Source organism: Ochotona princeps, chromosome 4 (genome assembly GCF_030435755.1).
Source record: "Ochotona princeps isolate mOchPri1 chromosome 4, mOchPri1.hap1, whole genome shotgun sequence".
Classification (NCBI taxonomy): domain Eukaryota; kingdom Metazoa; phylum Chordata; class Mammalia; order Lagomorpha; family Ochotonidae; genus Ochotona; species Ochotona princeps.
In genome coordinates this window covers 7,423,022-7,440,539 of record NC_080835.1, presented here as the reverse complement: position 1 = coordinate 7,440,539, position 17,518 = coordinate 7,423,022, and positions in this window count along the sequence as shown.

Here is a 17,518-nt window from a genome sequence, read left to right as displayed (position 1 = left end):
TCCATTGCATTGGTCCACATGTTCATTTTTGTGGCAGTATCGGGCTTTGTTCTTGTTTTAAAGATTTACTTGAAAGGTGGAGTTACAGAGAGAAGGAAGAGGCAGCGAAGGATCACTGCCCAAGTAGCTGCAATGGCCAGAGATGGGCCAGGCAGAAGCTGGGAGATGCAGCCAGGTTCCACCTGGCCGCAGCAGCCCAAGCGTTTGTGTCACCCAGGCTGGATTAGCAGTGGAGAAGCTGGGACGTGAACTGGTGCCCATGTGAGATGCCACTGTTGCGGGTGAACTTGCTAAGTCACAAGGCTGACCTTCCTGAAAGTACATCTTGCAACCAGATGCCTTCAGCTCTGTTTTTAGTGTTTCCCATTGTTTTAACTGGAGTCCCCTGTTTTTGTGTGCATTTTAAGATTGTGTTTTCTGTATCTGAGAAGCATGTCCTTGATATTTTGATTGGTTATTGCAATGAAACTGCAAACTGCTTTGGACAATATGGACATTTTTATTTTTATAATATTAATTGTTCCAATCCAAGAACATGGAAGTTCTTTTTTCATTTTTTGTTTATATTTATTTTTTTCCCTTAGTGTTTTTTTTTTAAAGAGTTTTTTTTAAAAAGATTTATTTATTCTATTGGAAAGGCAGATGTACAGAGAGGAGGAGAGACAGAGAGGAAGATCTTCCATCTATTGATTCACTCTCCAAGCTGCTGCAATGGCTGGAGATGTGCTGATCCAAAGCCAGGAACCAGGAACTTCTTTCCAGGTCTCCCATGCGGGTCCAGGGTCTCAAGGCTTTGGGCCATCCTTGACTGCTTTCCCAGGCCACTAGCAGGGAGCTGGATGGGAGGTGAAGCAGCCGGGATTAGAACTGGCATCCATGTGTGATCCCAGGGCTTGCAAGGCAATGACTTTAGCCACTTGGCTACTGGTTCCTGGGCCCTAAATGTATTTCTTTAAATGTCAGTAAATTTTCATACATTTGAAAAGGACAGCAAGAGAGAGAAATATGTTGATTCATCTCTTATTTGCTGGTTTGCTCCTCAAATGCCCTTGACAGCCGCGGCTAGGCCAGACTGAAGCCGGGAGCCTAGTGTCCCCTCCAGGTCTCCCAAGCAGATGGCCCATCACCTGCTGCGTGCAGTATACATTAACAGGAAGTCGGATGGGAAGGGAAGCAGCTGGGACATAAACGGACACTCTGAAACAGAATGTGCATGTTCCAAGCCATGACCTAACCTGCTGTGCTAAAATAGCCCCCCTAATCCATTTTTTTTTTAAGATTTATTTATTTTTATTGGAAAGGCAGATTCACAGAGAGGAGAGACAGAGAGAAAGATCTTCTGTCTGTTGGTTCACTCCCCAAATGGCTGCAATGGCTGGAGTTGAGCTGATGTGAAGCCAGGAGCCAGGAAACTTCTGGGTCTCCCACGCAGGTGCAGGGTCCCAAGGCTTTGGGCCGTCCTTGACTGCTTTCCCAGGCCACAAGCAGGGAGCTGGATGGGAAATGGAGCTGCTGGGATTAGAACCGGCGCCCATATGGGATGCTGGCATGTGCAAGGTGAGGATTTAGCCACTGAGCCATTGCTGTAGGCCTTTTACCTGTTTTTCAAATAGAAAATGAACAGGCTGAAAATCAAATGACATTCTCTTAACCATTGAAACCTCTATTTGTGAAAGCAAATTTTTTTTGCTGGTAGAAAGCTTGGCTGTGGTCCTGAGCTGGTGAAGCCAGCGAAGCCCAGGACAGAATTTGACATGAGGCTGGGTCTAGTCCTGCTGACCCCCATTGTGGGCAGGAGATGGACAGCGGGAAGCTCCCTTGCAGCCACAAGTGGCTGTCCCCCCGTTTGCCACATTACAGAGGAACACAAGGAGATGCAGTGCCGCAGAAGCGTGCCAGGTTCTCATGGGACACCGTTACCACGCCAAGCGTGACCCAGCTGTCCCTGGGGAGGTCTGTCGGCACCCTCTCTGAGTTACTACTGCTGTGCCCCAGGGACTGGCCCTGCGATTCCCTCGACCAAAGAACTGGATGCTTGACATGCTAAACGCAGGACAGACTGTGTGGTTTGGGTCACTTAGGGAGAGTGCTGCCATCTGGCAGGAGGCCGGAGCACAGAGCACACCACGGCCTTGTCCACGTTAGCTCGACTTACCCGCTGTGCTGATGAGCAGGCCCACACTGACTGCAGAATCCTCTGGAACACTGTGGTCTGTTGAATCAAAGTCTGCAATGTGGGGTAGGCATAGGGGTGAAGTTGGGACTTTTTTATTTTATCTTTTAGATTTTTTTTTTTTTTAATTTGAAAGTGAGAGGAGAGGGAGATCCTCCATTAGCCGATTCAGCAGGCCTGGGTCAGACCAAAGCCAGGTGCAAAGAACTCCGTTGTGGTTTCCCATGTGGCCAGTTGGGACCTAAACACTTGAGTCGTCCTCTCCCTTGCCTTCCCGGGCACATTAGATGAGAGCCTGGTTTGAAATGGAGCAGCTGGGTACTCGGAAGGGTTCTGATGGAGGAGCCTGGGCAACTCCTCTGGCAGGACACAGACCCTGCAGGTAAGCCCAAGAAGCATGAAAGGAAACAGCCCAGAAGAGGTCATGGAAAGTGTCCCACTGGCATACATTAGGCATGGGTCAGGGGCAGACCAGGCTGAATCAGTTCACGCCATCCACTGGCAAATCCAAACACCATTACACAGTGTGAGTCGAGCCAGGTTTGGTCGTGACAAAAGCAGTACACAATACGGAATGCCAAGGTGAGGTGACCTGTGCCAGACGTGGCCGCAATGCCCAACCAGCACACGTGAGAACCAAGGAGGGAGGGGGCAGAACCGGCAGGGAAAGTGGGGGGCTCCCCTGCTGGACAGCCACTGCCACTGGAGAGTGTGAGCTGGGATGGAAGTAGAACAGACTGGGCAGGGCTACAAAACCTGTGTGCCTCATGTGGACTAGATCAGGGAAAAGCCAGGCTGGGCTGATTGTTCTTACTGGTGCTAACTACAATTAGAGTGGGTGAGAGTTGGTTGGGCTTAGCCACATCATCAGATGGCAGAAGCTGGCACTGGGGGCTAATTCTGTCAAGTTAAACCACAGAATCACCTGGAGAGTGCATAATCCAGGAGTGGGAGTGGCCTAGAAGGGATGGTAGGCTTCTCCCTTTTGGGTTACCACTTCCACTGGAGGGCACAAAAACCAGGACAGACCAGGGGTGGCTGGCACCCGCTAGCATGTGTGCGGGCTGGATAGTGGAGCTGGTTAGGTTGTACTAGGCTTCAGTGCCCATTGACATGTATGAGAGCTGAATGGGATGTGGGACAGGCTGGACTAGTCTGTTGCAAATACTGGCAAGCACGGGAACCAGGATAGGGGGCGGGCCTGGTGGGGGTTATTGTGGGTCTCTCCAACTAGGCTGCAGCTCCCACTGGTTTATGTGAGGGCTTTGTATGTGCTGGGCAGAACCAGGCTGGACTGTGGTACCCATTGGCTCCAACTGACGACAGGGCTGGAAACAGAACCAACCCAGCAACTGCAACCACCAGCTGATCTGGGCAATGGACTGTGCCGGACCCTGTGCTTGCTAGTACATACAAGAACCTGGTGTGGGTTCACCTCAGACAAAGTTTCTTTGGGGATCCCCTCAATCAAACTGCCGGACTCAGATTCCTAACCATGAAAAGACAGAGAACAAAACAAATCAATCGACTACCCCAGCCATATGTTGGCAGTGAAAAACAGGGCAAACAGAGACTCTAAGATGGACTGTGTCAATCAGAGGATTCCTCAGCGACCTCATCGTGCTTGGAGTGGCGAGATTGGTAGCAATTCATAACTGTTGAACTATCAAAACCACTTGAGCAAGAATTTCGGAGCATGCCCCACATCAGGGACCTGGGATGGGTGGGAGACTGGGTGGGGCTTCTTCCTTTACCTCCCCTTTTACCCCAGATACAGAAAAAAATGTGGAAATGATAGTCTTATCCATTTATCCTGTAGCCCTTGAACCTTTGTGCCCTAATTATGTCAAGACTATCAAAAAATAAATTAATTAAAAACAAGAAGAGGAAGAAATGGAGCAGCTGGGGTGCACACTGCGCTCTGGTAAGGACACTGGTATTGCAAGAGGCCCTGGCAGCTTTTAGCCACCTCCTCCCAGTGATTCCCCAGGCCGACAGGGGGTTTTGAACTTGCTTAGTTAAAACAGACCATTTTTTTGCTGGATTTTCTGGCTGAAATAGCACAGCAGAACCACAGAACAAGCAAAGACAGGAACGAGAGAGAAACATTGTTTTCACAGGGAAACTGCTGGAATGCTTTTTTTTTTTTTAAAGATTTATTCATTTTATTACAGCCAGATATACACAGAGGACGAGAGACAGAGGAAGATCATCCGTCCGATGATTCACTCCCCAAGTGAGCTGCAACGGGCCATTACGCGCCGATCCGAAGCCGGGAACCTGGAACCACTTCCGGGTCTCCCACGCGGGTGCAGTGTCCCAATGCATTGGGCCGTCCTCAACTGCTTTCCCAGGCCACAAGCAGGGAGCTGGATGGGAAGTGGAGCTGCCGGGATTAGAACCGGCGCCCATATGGGATCCTGGGGCTTTCAAGGCGAGGACTTTAGCCGCTAGGCCACGCTGCCGGGCCCTGGAATGCTTTTTGCAGGGAGAGACTTAGTTGGGTTTAAGTTCCATAGACCTGCTTTTACGGGGGAGTAAGTTGTGGGTGACTGTGTCTGTGGATACAGATCCAACTGGGGGACCATGGACTACCTCAGTACATTTCGGAAGCGAAGGAGACACAGGCTGTGGGGCTCAGAGGAGTGAATGCCTTGAAATGCTGTTCCGGAAATCCCAGTTTTGTTGTCCGCAGGAGGCATGTCCTAAAGGATTGGGGAGCCACTATGGTGACTGCTGAGGCTGGGGCTGTCATGTTGAGTAGGGGACGGAGGAAGAGGAGCCACTCCAAGCGGGCGGGTGAGTGGCTGGGTGTGGGTGTGCTCGAAGAGTTCCAGCAGGGCTGAGTACACAGCTCAACAGGCCACAGACATAGCAAGCTCTAGGGTCGGGGTCAAGGAGGGTGCCCTGGTGGGGTGAGATGGGGGGGAGGGCTAAAGGATGGGGCTGGGAGCTCTGCCTAGCTGGGGTTTGGGACTAGAAGGCAAGAAGCAGCAGCTGGGACAGTGCCAGGCTGTTGGCAAGGAGGCCATTGGTGGTCTCCAGAGCACCTCCTGGGTTTTTCTGACTTTGAGAGCAGGAGGGATGTGTACGCATTTCCTGGCAGCACTGGTTAGAGTGCTGGGGTTAGTGAGCAGCAGAAGAATGTGTTGGAAGGCCACCAGGAAGTGCCAGGAGGAAGCAAGACCTGACTTGGAGAATGGGCAGGAAGCAAGCGCCAAGAAGCCAGAGGGGCAATTGTCTTCTGACGGGAACAGCCTGGGATGCTGCCATGGGGGATGTGCTGCCAAGATGTGTGTGGCTGGGCACAAAGGCCCCCTGGCCTCCCACAGTGGGGTGGGTGTGTGTTGGGGGGAGCACTGAAATTCACAGAGTGTTCCAGTCGGGAGGGCCCTGGCGTGTCCTAAGTCTGGGACTTAGAGGAGTTCCCCTTCCTGCTCTCTCTGGCTGCTGAGTCATGCACCAAGTCCACATGCGTGCATGGTGCAGGGGCGGGGGGGCAGTGCTGCAAACAGAGGCATCAGAAAGCACTCGAAGCTTTGGTTTGAGCAGCTGCAAGGTTACATTGGTTGATTAGTGAGAAATGGAGGGAGAAATAAGATGATTGGTTTGGGCCGTTATGCCCTGGAGAGCATTAGCAACTCCCAGCACAAGAGTCAGCCGTGGGTCCAGCGCGATAGCGCAGCAGCTAAAGTCCTCGCCTTGAACGCCCTTATGGTTGCTGGTTCTAATCCTGGTGGCTCCACTTCATAGCCAGCTCCCTGCCTGTGGCCTGGGAAAGCAGTTGAGCATGGGCCAAAGCCTTGGGACCCTGCACCCGTGTGGGAGACTTGGAAGAAACTCCTGGCTCCTGGCTTCAAATTGGCTCAGCTCCAGCCATTGCGGCCACTTGGGGAGTGAACCAGTGGATGGAAGATTTTCCTCTCTGTCTCTCCTCCTCTCTGTATATCTGACTTTGTAATAAAAATGAATAAATCTTAAAAAAAAGAAAAAAGCCTGCCATGCTGACCTTGTGGATTGGGCCCTGGGCTGGAGAGGTGGCTTTGGGTAGTCCTGGCTGTGGCCACGTGGCTTTGGGGAGCCCTGGCTGTGGCTGGGATTGGAAGCTGCAAGGTGACAGGAGGGAAGAGGACAGAATTTGGAGCCTTTGGTGGCTCTTTGGGTCAGGGACGACAGTATTGCTGTAAAGAAGGGGAGAGGAACGGGAAGGAGGGACTGGGGGGAGGGCTTCTGTCTAAGGGAGCAGTCCTGGGGGGTTTGCGTCAGTGAGGCTGGTGGTGCCAGTGTGAGACGTGCTGGACAGGAGTCACTGAGTGCAGTTTGTGGGTCCATGCGGTTTGCGTCCTTTTTTGTTTAACGGTAGGAGTCCATTCTGTACAGTTCTGAAGGAGGGACCTCTGAGGTCCTGGTGCCCGCGTGGTGGTCCCTAAACCCCTCTCCTGGCCTTGCAGAGGGGCACTGCCTTGTACCCTTCTCTCATGATCTCATGACATGCCCTGGTATGAACGGCTAGCCTAGCGGTGAAGGCACCTGTGTCTCACATCAGTGTGCCTGCGTGTGATTCCGGCTCTGGCTCCCAACTCTGGATTTCTATGCATGTGGGCCATGGGAGGCACTCCGTGGGAGACCTGGACTGTCTTACAGCTTCCTGGATTCAGCGCTGGCCGTAGCCTGCATTTGGGGAGTGAACTAGCAGTTGGAAATTTTCCCTGTTTGTATGACCTTTAAGTAAAGAAACAAAACACAACTTTAATGAACAAGTAATAATTACATATATTTTACAAAAGGCCAAGAAGTGATAATTACATGTATTTTAAGATTATTTGAGAGGCAGAATCATATACACACAAATGTGTGTGTGATATTTCCATGCAGGGCATTAACCATTTTTAAAAAATAATAAAGGCTTGTTTATTTCAGGGACTGGAGCAGTGGCATCCGATAGCAGTGCTGGTTTGAGTCTCAGTGGCTCCGCTTCCCATCCGGCTCCCTGGGGCAGCAGCCGAGGCTGGCTTCAGTGCCACTTACTTTTTATTACAAAGTCAGATATACTGAGAGGAGGAGAGACAGAGAGGAAGTGGAGCTGCCGGGATTAGAACCAGCGGCCATATGGGATCAAGGCGAGGACCTTAGCCACTAGGCCATGCTGCCAAGCCCAGACCCTGCCACTTACAAGGGAGATGCTGACAGGGTTCCTGGCTCTAGGGTGCAGCCTTCGTTTTTTTTTTTTTTTTTTAATTGAAATCATCTTTATTTAAAAGTACAACCTTTAGAATTCAAAATTGCACCAGTTTTTTTTTTCTGCCTTTCAAATACTTTTTTAAAATTTTATTTTTCGGCAATCCTTATGGTTAATTAGGACACAAACGTTCAAGGGCTACAGGAAAGTGGATAAGATTATCATTTCCACATTTTTTTTCTGTATCTGGGGTAAAGGGGGAGGTAAAGGAAGAAGCCCCACCCAGTCTCCCACCCATCCCAGGTCCCTGATGTGGGGCATGCTCCGAAATTCTTGCTCAAGTGGTTTTGATAGTTCAACAGTTCTGAATTGCTGCCAATCTCGCCACTCCAAGCACGATGAGGTCGCTGAGGAATCCACTGATTGACATAGTCCATCTTAGAGTCTCTGCCCTGTTTTTCACTGCCAACATATGGCTGGGGTAGTCGATTGATTTGTTTTGTTCTCTGTCTTTTCATGGTTAGGGATCTGAGTCCGGCAGTTCGATTGAGGGGATCCCCAAAGAAACTTTGTCTGAGGTGAACCCACACCAGGTTCTTGTATGTACTAGCAAGCACAGGGTCCGGCACAGTCCATTGCCCAGATCAGCTGGTGGTTGCAGTTGCTGGGTTGGTTCTGTTTCCAGCCCTGTCTTCCATTGGAGCTAATGGGTGCCGCAGTCCAGCCTGGTTCTGCCCAGCACATACAAAGCCCTCACATAAACCAGTGGGAGCTGCAGCCTAGTTGGAGAGACCCACAATAACCCCCACCAGGCCCGCCCCCTATTCTGGTTCCCATGCTTTCCAGTATGTGCAGCAGACTAGTCCAGCCTGTCCCACATCCCATTCAGCTCTCATACATGTCAATGGGCACTGAAGCCTAGTACAACCTAACCAGCTCCACTATCCAGCCTGCACACATGCTAGCGGGTGCCAGCCACCCCTGGTCTGTCCTGGTTTTTGTGCCCTCCAGTGGAAGTGGTAACCCAAAAGGGAGAAGCCTACCATCCCTTCTAGGCCACTCCCACTCCTGGATTATGCACTCTCCAGGTGGTTCTGTGGTTTAACTTGACAGAATTAGCCCCCAGTGCCAGCTTCTGCCATCTGATGATGTGGCTAAGCCCAACCAACTCTCACCCACTCTAATTGTAGTTAGCACCAGTAAGAACAATCAGCCCAGCCTGGCTTTTCCCTGATCTAGCTCACATGAGGCACACAGGTGTTGTAGCCCTGCCCAGTCTGTTCTACTCCCAGCTCACATTCTCCAGTGGCAGTGGCTGTCCAGCAGGGGAGCCCCCCACTTTCCCTACCGGCTCTGCCCCCTCCCTCCCTGGTTCTCACGTGTGCTGGTTGGGCATTGCGGCCACATCAGGTACAGGTCACCTCCCCTTGCCATTCTGTAATGTGCACTGATTTTTGTCACGACTGAACCTGGCTCAACCCACACTCTGTTCTGATGGGTGCAGTCTTCAACCATCTGCTGGTTCACTCTCCAAATAGCTGCAATGGCCAGAGCTCAGCCAATCTGGCAGGCGAGAATTCTACCACTGAATCACCAATGCCTCACATAGCTGAGCCAATCTGAAACCAGGAGACAGGAGCTTCTTTTGGGTCTCCCATGCGGGTGCAGGGTCCCAAAGCTTTGGGTCATCCTCTGCTGCCTTCCCAGGCCACAGGCAGGGAGCTGGATGTGTCCTTTCCTCTTGTTCACAGCAAGAAGAAGGATGGCTTGTTACAGCCTACCTTGCAAATGTTGCCTCTAACAGGAGAGCCTGTCAGACAATCACACGGAAGAGGCCAATACTGATTCCTGCAAGAGCGACCTGCAACTTCTGGAAAGCTTGGGCTCTGTTTCCTGTCTTCTTTAATAACATGTTACCTTGGCAGCATTATTTAAACTCACACCTGTTTTTCTAGAAGGTAGAAGTACCTGCGAGTTTTCTTTGTTAAGCCACAGGGGAGCGTTGGTACATCACTCTTCTCCCACGTGCGTGAGGTGAGAGTCCCTAATGCAGCGAAGAGCTGGCGGGCTTGTCTCGTTGTCCCCCACCCCTCCTGCCCTCTGCTTCCAACCTGGGTCCTACACAGTGGCTCCTGCGCCGCTGGTGAGGTGGCACTGGTGGTTAAGCTGTGGCCTCAACATCGGCATCTTATATAAGCACCAGTTCAAATCCTGGCTGCTCTACTTCTGCTCCAGCTCCCTGCTTGAGCGCCTGGGAAAGCAGCAGAAGATGGCTCAAGGGCTGGACCTCTGCCACCTCCACGGGAGACCAAGAGGCAGTTGTAGGCTCTGGTCTGGCCTAGCCTGGTTGTTCTGACCATTTGGGGTGATGAACTAGTAGAAGTAAGCTGCTTGTTGCTCTCTGAAACTGCCTTTTAAATAAATACATCTTAAAAAAAACAGTGCCTCTGGCCAAGAAGGGTGGTAAGGAAAAAAAAAGGAGAAAAAAAAAAGGGTGGTGACAGAGATACAGTGGCCTAAGGGAAGACCCCCCACAACCACAAGTGTCTCCTTGGTGTGGGCTTCAAGCAGGGTGCCCCCACCCCAAGGCACTCAAAGACCTGGAAATTTTCCGAGGAGACAGGGACAGAAAATATGATGAGGAAGGCTCATGAGACAAACACGACACACTGACTGACTGTGTACCTGTCAACACTTAAAACTCCAGGCAATGGGGCCGTGTGGTAGCTCACAGGCTAATCCTCCATGTACAAGCACTGGCATCCCAAATGGGCACAGGTTCGTGTCCTGGCTACTCCACTTTCCGTCCTGCTCCCTGCGTGTGGCCTGGGAAAGCAGCAGAGGACGGCCCAGGTCTTTCGGACCCTGTGCCCATATGGGAGACCCAGAAGAAGCTCCTGGTTCCTGGCCTTCAAACATGGCAGAGAGAGTCTCCATCCCCATTGCCTCCCAGGATCTGCACTGGCAGGAGGGGGAGCTGGGGAGCTGGGGAGCACCACCAGGCACTCCACCTTGGCCAAGAGTCCATTCCAAAGATGAATGCCAGTTCTTGCGGTGCTCTCTAGTGCCACCGTGTGACAGGTAATTCTGTCCTGGGCAGTAGGACAGGAAACTGATTCTGGTGTGGCAGAGGATTAGCCCCAACTAAGACATAATTTTAAACCATGTATAGGGCCCGGCGGCATGGCCTAGTGGCTAAAGTCCTCGCCTTGAACACCCCGGGATCCCATATGGGCGCCGGTTCTAATCCCGGCAGCTCCACTTCCCATCCAGCTCCCTGCTTGTGGCCTGGGAAAGCAGTGGAGGACGGCCCAATGTCTTGGGACACTGCACCCATGTGGGAGACCTGGAAGAGGTTCCTGGTTCCTGGCTTCGGATCGGTGCGTAATGGCCGTTGCGGCTCACTTGGGGAGTGAATCATCGGACGGAGGATCTTCCTCTCTGTCTCTCCTTCTCTGTGTATATCTGGCTGTAATAAAATAAATAAATCTTTAAAAAAAAAAAAAGAAAGAAAACATCCCTCTGTTGCTTTGCCTTAAAAAAAAAAAAAAAACAAAAACCATGCTATATTCATAGGTTTAATAGGCCACAAAGTGTAATTTTGTGACCTAGGGCTTTCAAATTCCTTCTACCACAATCCACATTAGAAATCCTTTACATTATGACCTGGTAAGTGCATTTGTGTGTGTTTTCTCTTCATTAACTGAAATAAAAGTTTGGAAAAGTAAGCCTAACTTCATGTTGTGCGACATCATCAGGACATTCTTCCCACACGGGGCCTCTGGCTTGAGGCGCTGATGTAATGGGACGAAAAGAGTGGTCACGCTTACTGCCCTCCCCCTCCTCCCAGTCTGGGTCTCCCCCACAGAAGCAAGGAGCCTAGTGCTGAAGCCGCCCTGTGCTGCTCCTCAAGGGCTGCGCTGCAGGAAGTTGCTTATAAATGGAGGCAAGACTTGAACTCCCGCACTGTGTTTCAGGATGGGGGCGTCCCAAATAGTGATTGAACACATTGTGCGACCGCAATTGCCCTTGAAGAGAGAAAGATCTTCCATCTACCAGTTCACTCCCCAAAGGGTTGTAATGGCTGGAGCTGAACTGATCTGAAGTCAGGAGCCAGGAGCTTCTTCCGGGTCTCCTACATGGGTGCAGGGTCCCAAGGTTTTGGGCCATCTCGACTGCTTTTCTTTTTTTAAAGATTTTATTATTATGGGAAAGCCGGATATACAGAGAGGAGGAGAGACAGAGAGGAAGATCTTCCATCCGATGGTTCACTCCCCAAGTGAGCTGCAACAGGCCGGTACGCACTGATCCGAAGCAGGGAACCAGGAACCTCTTCCAGGTCTCCCACGTGGGTGCAGGGTCCCAAAGCTTTGGGCCGTCCTCCACTGCTTTCCCAGGCCACAAACAGGGAGCTGGATGGGAAGTGGAGCTGCTGGGATTAGAACCGGCGCCCATATGGGACCCCGGCGTGTTCAAGGCAAGGACTTTAGCCACTAGGCCACGCTGCCGGGCCCCATCTCGACTGCTTTTCTAGGCCACAGGCGGGGAGCTGGATGGGAAGTGGAGCAGACATGCTACAAACCGGTGCCCATATGGGATCCTAGCGCATGCAAGGTGAGGACATTAGCTGCCAGGCTATCGCACTGGGCCCAAAGTTTTTTTTTTTCTTTTTAATAAAAGATAAATTTACTTATTTGAAGGGTAGAATGTGATAGAGAAACTTTTGCTGGCTGGTTCACTCCTCAGATGGCTGCAATAGCCAGAGCTGGGCCAGCCAAAACCAGGAGCCAGTAACTTCATCTGAGTCTCCATCATGGGTGGCAGGGGCCCAAGCACTTAAAGTGCTTCTCTTTTGCAGGCACATTAGCAAGGAGCTGGGTAAGAAGAGTGGCACTAGGGTGGGACTCAGGTGTACTCTGAGATGGCTGCCGGTGGTCACTAGCTGTGGCTAAACCCGATGCACTACAACATTGGCCTCCCAGAAGGCTCCTGAAGCTGAAAGAGCTTTGTTTATGTGTTTCTTTGAAAGAATTAGAGAAGTTCAGTCCCCAAAGGAGTGAAATGGCTGGGGTTAGCTTTCCCCAGGTCATTCGCAGGAGGTGGGATGGGAAGTAGAGCAGCTATGACAGGAAGCAGTGCCCCTCTGGAATGCTGGCACTGCAGGCGGCACCATAGCCTGCTAGCGCTACTGGTTAGCAAGAAGCAGTGAGGGAGTGAAAGCGTTGGATCCAGGATTTGGCTGGAACGTGGAAACTGCAGCAGAGTGGGACCAGTCAGGACGGGGTGGGCCCATGAGGGCCAGCGGGCTTGTTCCTGCACCACCCATGAGCTAAGTGTGTCTCATTTTTAAAAAAAAATTATTTATTTTTATTGGAAAGTCAGATATATAGTGAAGAGGAGAGACAGAGGGAAAGATCTTTCATCTGCTGATTCGCTCCCCAAGTGGCTGCAACACCTGGAGCTGAGCCGATCCAAAGCCAGGAGCCTCTTTGGGTCTCCCACACAGGTGCAGGGTCCCAAGGCTTTGGGCCGTCCTTGACTGCTTTCCCAGGCCACTAGCAAGGAGCTGGATGGGAAGTGCAGCGGCTGGGATTAGAACTGGCAGCCATATGGAATGCTGGCACGTGCAAGGTGAGGACTTAAGCCACTAGACTACTGCGCCTGGCCCATGTGTCTCATTTTTAACACTTAAAAGGATGATATTTAGTGACATGTGAAAGTCGCACTCAATGTTCCTGGGACAGAGCCGTGTGGGCTGTGACTACTCTCTGCAGTAGCCGAGGTGTGTGACTGACTGAGGCAGGAGCTGCAGGTGCTCAAGTTCCCACGTGGCCAACTCCTGTGCTTAGGCTCCCACCAGATGAAGGGAGGGCTTCCGTCATTCAGGACGGAGGCTTGCCCTGGGTCCCTGGAGGGTAGCAGCACAGATGGAGGGAATGAGATGAAGTCAGGAGCTAGTCCCGAGGTAGACTGGCCCAGGGGAGTAGAAGGGGGTGTTGGCGTTGGCTCCCAGGGCTGTGGGTTGACCAGCCGTGGGAGTCAGGGTACCAGGAAGACCAAGAGAGGCAATGCGGCAGGGAGAGGGAAGGGCAAGTGATGTTTCCAGGCAGGTTTGGTGGAACAGTCTACTTCCTGGAGCTAGGCAACACTAGAAGGTGCTAAAAACAGATTTCCCAAGCAATTCGCCTCATGCTCTTTGGAGCCATAGACTGGTGTGGGGCACCAGGGCATTCAAGGGTTTTTATGCCCCAGTGGATAGCAGGTGTCTGTCTGAAGTTTCCATTGAATTCATGTAAGCGCTGTGTAGCCTGAGCCGTGTCCCTAGGAATGAGACCAGGAAGAGGCCCCGGCAGAGGGTGGGGCTGTCCTTCACGGCCCATTTTTCCCCAGCCCCACCTCCTAATTGGTGAAGTTGGCCAAAGAGGTAGAACCTATCTCTGCAGATTTGCAATGGTAACCGAGGGAGCTGATTGTTGGGGGCCCTGCTGAGGTCTGGAGACAGGAGTCGGGGTGACCATGACCACCTGCCCCACCGTTTGGTGCTGGGGTCCTACTTTTTGGGAAGTTAGCTCTGGCCACTTCAAGAGCAGTTTGTGGGACGAGCAAGTCCTTTGATTGCCAGCAGATGGCGCAGTAGGAAAGCAGATGGGAGTACTGGTGGAGCTGGGTCCCAATGGCTGCCTGCCTCCTTCCGGGCCTGTGGGAATGGTCCGAGAGGAAGTGGCACTCACTGGGGCTCCATGGCCTCCCCTTACTTCCTGTTCTAACATGAAGCTGTCCTTGTTTCTGTGGGAGGGGTGCTGTGGATAGGGCGCGCTGATGTCACGTCCAGTCACCCTCTCCCTATGGGGCCTGTCATTTCTTCTGTTCTTTGGCAGCTGGGTCTGCAGGACGCTCGCTACAGAGGCCTGCCTAACTTCATGTCACTCCCCACCAAGGCTTACTCCCTCCACACTCCTGTAAGCAAGCAGGTGTGGGTGGGCGGCATGATCCTGGGCTTTTCCTAGCTCCTGCTGTATCTGAAACTGACCTGGTTCCCAGCCTTTCCTTATGGCAGCCTTGTCCTGTGGGCACATTGGTCACCCAGCCATGGTGGCACTTTCTCCTCCTCCTAACTCCTTTCAGAGGTGGGGACACTGAGAGTAAATCGCCTGGCTGAGGTTGTGTGCACAGGGACAAGACAGGTTGGACCAGCTTTTAAGTCAGGGACAGGTGTGAGCCTCCAGCCCCATTCCTGGTCCAAATACTAGCAAGGATGACAAGGGGTCTTCCCCCTGCACAGCTCAGCTTCTTCCATCCGCCCACCTCCCTGGACCGTGGTTTTACACTTCCAGCACTGAGCAGAGCACATCGCCCTCCAGGCGGCCCAGGACCCGAGGGGACATTGGCAAGGGAAGGGTCCTTAGCTGCGAATGAGAGGCTGTGTTGGTGGGAGAGGGTATGACTGTGTTCCAGGACCCTTGGGTGTGCTGGTAGAGAGAGGGTGTGTTGGGTCCCAGCACCCTCAGGGTGTGTAGGTGTAGGATGGTGTGACTGTGTCCCAGCATCCTCCCCTCTGAGCTGTACTGCCTGTGGGTGTCTGGCCAACCTGACCTGTCTACCTCTCAGTGAGGTGCGCTTGCCCACAGGCTTCTGGGAGTCCCCTTAGCTGTGTGTGTGAGGGGGCAGTGAGTTTCTACTCCTCCCATTGAGAGGGTTTTTGCCTCTTCCAGGACCTCATCCCTCTAGTTCAGTGTTTCTCAAACTTTAGCGTGCATTGAGAGTCACCAGGAGGGCCTAGTAACTCAGGAGGCTGGAAGTGCTGGTGTTGTGGCACAGCGGGATAAACTGCTGCCCTGGGTTGAATTCCAGCTGCCTCACTTCTGATCCTGTTGGTGCAGCTGGGAAGGCAGGGGAGGATGGCCCATGTTGTTGGGCTCTTGACACTGACATGCGAGACCTCGATGGAGTTCCAGGCTCCTGACCTCTATAAGACCTAGCTCTGACCTTGTGGCTATTGGAGGATGAAAGATCTTTCTCTCATGCTTGCCCCCTCTTTTTGTAACTCTGCCTTTCAAGCCATCAAGTAAATCTTAAGGTTATGGGCCCGGCAGCGTGGCCTAGCGGCTGAAATCCTCGCCTTGAACGCCCCGGGATCCCATATGGGTGCCGGTTCTAATCCCAGCAGCTCCACTTCCCATCCAGCTCCCTGCTTGTGGCCTGGGAAAGCAGTGGAGGACGGTCCAAAGCTTTGGGACCCTGCACCCATGTGGGAGACCTGGAAGAGGTTCCTGGTTCCTGGCTTCAGATCGGCAACAGCACCAGCCGTTGCAGTGACTTGGGGAGTGAATCATCAGACGCAAGATCTTCCTCTCTATCTCTCCTCTCTGTATATCTGACTTTGTAATAAAAAAATAAATAAATCTTTAAAAAAAAATCTTAAGGTTATGCCTCTACCTGTGGTACTGGGATCCCACACGAACATCAGTTCAAATCCTGGCTCTTCCACTTCTGGTTCAGCTCCCTGCTAATGGCCCGTGGAAGCCACTGAGGATGGCCCAAGTCCCACAGGGGAGATCTGGAAGAAACTCCTGGCCCAGTCCTGGTTGTTGAGGAGTGAACCAGTGAATGAAAGATCTCTCTGTCTCCCCCCAGTTCCCGCCCATAACTTTCAAGTCAGTAAATCTTTTCTTTTTAAAGGCTAGTTTCTACCCTGAGCATATCTGGGTAATGGTGGGGTAACCATGAGAATATACATATCCACCATGTTCCCAGATACCCACACCACTGCTCAGTACTCCTGGGAACTCAAAGATGATGGCTGCAGCTCTGAGGAGCTGCCATCAAAGGCTTCCCCTTGCCTGGCTCCTGGGCGAGAGCACCAAATCCTCCAAAAGTCCTGGAGGGCTGTTTCTCTCTTCTCACCTGCCGGGCACACCCTGTGGCTCACAGGTGGCCTGCATCCTTGCTGGGAAAAGCCAAGAGCTGTGTGAATGGCCCTGTGCAGAGAGGACGCCTGGAAGCCGGCTAAGGCTCTCTCAGACTCGGCTCTGTGTACGTTTGCTGTTGCTGCTTTATTATTCTGTGTTCTTTCACAGCAGATAACTGTTCTATGTGTCCCAGCAGCTTGATGGAATCAGGGGTGAGCTTGGGAATTTGCACACCTGCTCCAGGCTCTGACATCCACTGAGTCTCTAGGTTCCTTTTCAGTTGGGTTTTGGGGACTCCTTATCCACAAAGCTTCTTAGGCTCACACCCTGATGGAGCACTTCGGCCCCAGGAGCCCAGGCTCTCACTTCCACAGTTCCGGGGTCAGGAGGTTGCCAACTGCCTGGTAGCCTGGGTGTGGCATGGTGGGCCTTAGTCTCCTGACCTGCACACGGGGTAGGCAGTAGTCCTGTTCTCCCTGGGTGTCACAGGACCCCAGAGCAGCCACCATTGGCAGAGCCAGGCCTGCCTCTTACAGCCCCACTCACCCGAGCTAGGGCTCTGGGGTGCTGGGGCCCATGGGCTCTGGTAGACCCAACACCTCAGGGCTGCCCACCGTGTGTCCACCTCAGGGCAGCGACCCACATGTCACCATCCTTGCCTCTCCTTCCCCCATTCCACCCTAGCCTCAGATCAGGATCTGGAGCCCACACCGGGAAGAAGGCCCACAGGTGCCCGCGGGATATGTGGCTTTATTCACAGGCTCAGCACTTGCTGAAGAGGGAAGAGAAGAACACTTGGGGTCAGACTGAGCCTGGAGATGAGAAGGACTGGGAGGCCATGCGCGGGTGGTAGTGGGGTGCGCACAGGACAGAACCTGCGGGCTGGGCGGAGGGCAGGCAGCATGCAGGAGACCTGGCTGGAGCTGCACAAAGCAGGTCCATCCAGGGGGTGGCTGTGAGCCGGGACGGAGGGACTGATGTTACTCTGGGATGGGGCCAGGTGGCAGACAGCCTTGACTCCCTACTCCCAGAGAAATGACGTCATCGTGGGGGGCAGTGCCGCTGCCCTGGGATGTGACTGTGCAACTGGCCAAGCCGGTCCCTTATGGTGTCACCGTGCTGTTGATGCTGGGGCCTCTGTCTTGGCATGCTCTGGGGACATTCCTTGGGAAGATAGACGATCCTGGAAAGTGTGCGGAAGACCCCGCGAGGTGTCTGATGAGCGTTCCTCGGGATGGCTGTCAGTTCCCAGCAGAG